Here is a 5,004-nt window from a genome sequence, read left to right as displayed (position 1 = left end):
CAGCATCTGGATCCTTACCCACCTGACCACCATACTGTCTCTTACCTGTCCCCCTCCCTGTGCACCTTTTACTTCTCAGTCTGTGTGTCTGCCAGCAGGGAAAGGTCACTGCTAAATGGGCAGAGTGTAAACAATGCCCACGATACCAAGGACAGGAACAACCAGTGTTCCACAGCTGACGTTCCTCTACCACCACAAGTGATGTGTGGCCGTCCCCTCCCTCTAATCTCCCACTTCCTTCGCACTTCACTTCTAGCCTTTTTCTTATTGATTTTGACCACTTCTCACTTTTTTCTCCTTTCTTTTTTTCCCTCCCCTCCTTCTCGGTGTATCTGTCCTTGCCTTCCTTTCCCTTCCTCCCCTCCTCTCCCCATCAGTCCCCATCAGGAGGAACCTAATAGGAAATCAAAGTTTCTGGTGGAAGAATGGAGCGGGGCTTAGCATTACCGTCCCCTGGGTCCTCCCTGCTGAAAGAGGCGTGCAGAAAAGACTCTATACTGGCACCATGAAGGGGAAGGTTAATGTAGCAGATAGTCTTTCCCTTGCTCTCTTTGCGTGTCTCTTTATCCATTCTTTCTCTCTCAGACACACTCTCTGTGGCTTTCTTTTTAAGCTCTTTTACCCTTCTTGCTGCTTTTCATTCTCATTCACTTACACACAAAGCATGCACACACGCACGCACACACACACACACACACACACGCACACACTCGATGCATAGCTGCTGTTTCTTCCTCTCAACACTGTATTTGTGAACTCAACTACCCCTGCTTGGATGGTGTTCAGCGAGGTTGGACCTGCAGCCCACCAATGCTGCATCCGTCCTCTGGGATGTGGTGTGTATGATTGTAGAATGGATCATGTGCGTGCGTGTGTGTGAGTCTACCTGAGCCCGGGCACAGCCACGCACCCCTGCCCTTCAAAGCACTGCCTATGTGTAGCAATTGACATCATGGCCCCTGTGAGCTCAGGTAGTGCTGCCTTGTCAAGCATGTCAAGAAGCATTTACAAAGGCTGCCCCTGTCCATGACTACATATGGAGGGATGTTAGCCTGAATAATAAGTAGAGTGTTCATCAGACAGACTCTTGCGTCCTAAAAAGTAAATGTTGTTTTTTTTTAAGCATCCGAAGAAAGAGCAAACCTCCACTCCACCACTTTTTCTAAAAACCCAGATCAGTGAGACAAACAAGCTTCAAAACATAACCCCCTTGGCAGAGTTAATAAAAAGAATATCAAGGTCAGAGTAGAAGAGTACAAAAGTCATAAAAGAGGGCTAAAAACAATGTGATTATTAACTATGTTTGGATTACTCAACTTTAAAGAGCAGATCACTTTTAGTCCCTAAATCAACCAAAATGCCAGTTGTCCTCAGAGCCGGTGTTGTGCTGCGTCATGATGAGTGAAAACCACATTACTCTCTCCATCATTTTGGATGCAGAATGACACAAATCTCCTGTGCTGTTAATTGAGTCGTAATTGTTTTCGACATAAAAAACATAAAACACAGGCCTTTAGAGGATGGTGTCATTTCTCTATTGCCACTTCATCTTTACGTTTTAAGAATATGGTGGTTGAGATGCCTGTTTCATCATTTTCCTGTGATTTTCTTTTCCTTTTATTTAATGGTAGTAGGCTCACCGTCCTAAACATTAAAAAATATATCTTATATACTTTATACTATACTATATACTTGCATGCACTTGCATGTAGCAGGTGTATCATTTATTCACATGCTTTGTGCATGTCGCGTATCACAAAAAATCAATAGATTGGCTGTAAGTACCTTGCAGAAAACGGGGCTAAGCCTAGAATTAGCCTTGTATTAGCCGTCAAGAATCAGCCTATACTGCAGCCTGAGCAGGCCAGATCCTGCAGTGTTAAGCTGCTTAAACACTCGGAGGTGGAAAAGATTAAAGCGTGAATGCCTTGAGGCACGGAGGAGTGAAGAGTGCTGGAGGAGAGGGCAGGGGTTCAGAGCAGTGTAGGACAGGGTGGGGCACAGGAAACGTGGGATGGTGAAGAAAGGGGAGGCAAAAGACAAAACTTGTGTAGTTTTATATAGATTCAGGTCAAGAAAGAGGGAGGAGGCATCATGCAGGGAAAACATGAGATGATGCTGCGGCTGCATCCAGATCCCCCATAAAATAAATTCCATCTCCCAAAGTTTCCTCCTCTCTGGTCCCTTCATACCTCCCCTCCATTACCTTTCACTGCTCCTCTCCTCTCCCCTCATGCCTGCACACCACCCACCTGCCCTCTGTACTCCCCCCTCGCACAACAGTTCAGATTCTTGGAAGGTGTTGGGTGTCTAAAGTGTCACAACTAAACAAAACCATTTGAAAACAAAGTGGGCCGGTGAATGTGCCGGCGCAATCCGACCCTTCCGTCTTTGTGGTCGCAGAGAAAAACGGCCTCTCAGAATCAAGGGGGTGGAGGGCAGGCAGGCAGGGGGAGGCACACCATTTCAATCCACAGGTTAGAGGGGCTCACTCTCCCAGGCTCACTCTTACCGCCCCGTCTCCACCCCACATACACCCAAACTTTTAAGTGCACCCTTCAAAGGTGAGCGTTCTGCCTGTGTTACAGAACCTCCAAGAACAAGAAACTCATTCTCTTTCCTCTTATTATTTCTTTCCCTTTCAAGTCGCTCTCGTTCGCTCTTCACTACAGAAAATACGTTATTCTCTTGAAATAATCTGGAGGAATAGCAAAAAATCAAATCCTATCAAACTATGCAATTACTCGTAGGAATTTCAAACGTGATGTGTGTCGCATAAGAAACACAACAATGACTGAGATGAAAGCTTTACAGAAAAACAATCAGTGAATACGCGTGATATTTGTATAACGGGGTGATGATGAGGTTGTGAGTCACTCGGTGACCTTCTATGTAATGTGATAACTTTGGGGATTAACATTCAAAGGACAAAAAAAAAAGATAGACAAAAGCATTTACTCATTGACACACCAAAACAGTGGGTGCTTTGTGTAGTTCCACAATGTCTATCATGTTCCAGTAATGTTTAAAGTATTTTTTATGCCGAGTAAGTAGTCAGAGAAAATGCACTCATCTGTTTAGGGTTGGGACTACAAAGAACAAACATGTTCTACTGGATAATTCATTTTACTAAATCTTTACTTTGAGAAACACCACTAATGACATAGATCATCTGTCTTGTCTACTCGGCTGGTGATGGGAAAGTGTGTGTGTGTGTGTGTGTGTGTGTGTGTGTGTGTGTGTGTCTCTGAGTGTGATGAACTGTCTGTCAATCACACTCTGAGTTAATTATTTTGTCACCCTGCTGGGTGTGAGTGTGTGTCAAGAACTCTGACCTGGAGACCACTGGCTGGGTCTCTCTCACACACACACACACACACACTCTCTCTCTCTCTCTCTCTTCTCCCAGTGAGTAGAGAGGTCCATGTCCTTCCAAAGCCTATTGAACACCTGACCAACTGCAGACAGATGATTAATATTAATATTCTATTAATATATATGTTTTGTTTTTTGCAGTGACAACATTTTTAGAAACTTATAATGAACATATGTCATATATGTGTAACTGGTGGGGTCAGGAGAAGAATCCAGGGCCGGACCACAAACTCTTTTTGACAGAGTGCGTGTAAAAAACCAATGAAAAACACCAGTCAGACAGATATGGAGCCCCTCTTCTCTGGTGGTGGTGTGTGTGAGATCGAGTAATCCTGCAGGCAGCACAATGGACACTCCTGGGTATTGCTCCTTTCTGTCAGACAGATTAGAGGCAAGGGGCAGAAAATAACACAGCGTAACATGCTGCCATGTTTTTGAGTGACTGGTTAAGTCAGCATCGTTGAGTTAAATAAACGAGACCAAAATAATACAGTGGATGTGGTTTACTTGACGTGCTCTGAGGCGTAAACTGGGCATTTCTGCAGCTTTCATATATATAAACATGTGATAATAACAACAGAAATGGTGACAAATTGTTATCAACATTGTACATGTGACCTTTACGTGTACGTGATTACCCCTTCTTAAGAGATCTTCAAATCCAAATTATCCTTGCTGTGATTTTCAACATAAAAAAAAAAGTTTGGATATCCCAGAGTAAAAGGCCATTTACCTTTACATCCGGTAGAGTAAAGGGAGTTTTTGTCTTCTGAGAAACATTTATTGTGCACTGACCCCAGTGACCAGTGTCAATTATCGAAGTAAAATAATCAGCACCAGCCCTCTTGATCTAAAGAAACCCTACCAGTATGATCCAATAGACGCTGCCTCTGTGAATAAACAATAACAGAAAGCTCCCGTTTTAATCGCATTCAAGCCGCAAACCCTGCTCTTCATTTTCCCACAGGAGAGAAATGAAAGCTTGCACAATAACCAGCACCTACATGTGTCTGAGTCCATAAACCCAGCCACATACTGTGAGCTAAATTGATGGAGAGTAACCCAGGAATGAAAATTAAAACACTGTCACCTTGTTTTTGAAGATGAAGGATGCCGAATGAAAGAGAAGTGAGCGGCGACTTATTGCATTAACGGCCAACACAATCGCATCTGTGCAGATTTGCCTCTGTGCTGTAAATGCGATTGTGAGCAATAACATGTCGATTAAGGGGAATGGCCGGACAACTGGAGGCTCTGTGTGAGTCTGCAGAGGAGGTGATTTGATTAGTGAGGGCCGGAATGGGAAGCCTGAGGGAGAGGCACTGAATACTGATGAGAACGGTCTCGAAGAAACCAAACAAAAAGTAACAGTTTTTGCCACATTCAATATTTGGTTTGGTTCATTTCAGCAGCTTCAGAGGGCACGGGGAACGATGTAATAGATTGGAAAAACAGTTTTTGTTTTAACATTAATCCTGGGATAAAGTGTGATGTAATGCAGAGAAACGCCAATGTTTACTTTAGTAATGCTTTCAAAATGTTTAATTGATCCCCCATCGATGATGGAGAGTACTGTTTCTGATTACACATACATTGCGTAACACATGCATTTACATGCTGACAAACAGA

This window comes from Solea senegalensis, linkage group LG5, assembly GCF_019176455.1.
Source record: "Solea senegalensis isolate Sse05_10M linkage group LG5, IFAPA_SoseM_1, whole genome shotgun sequence".
Taxonomy (NCBI): Eukaryota; Metazoa; Chordata; class Actinopteri; order Pleuronectiformes; family Soleidae; genus Solea; species Solea senegalensis.
The sequence above is the reverse complement of the archived record's forward strand: the minus strand, read 5'-3'. Positions refer to the sequence as shown.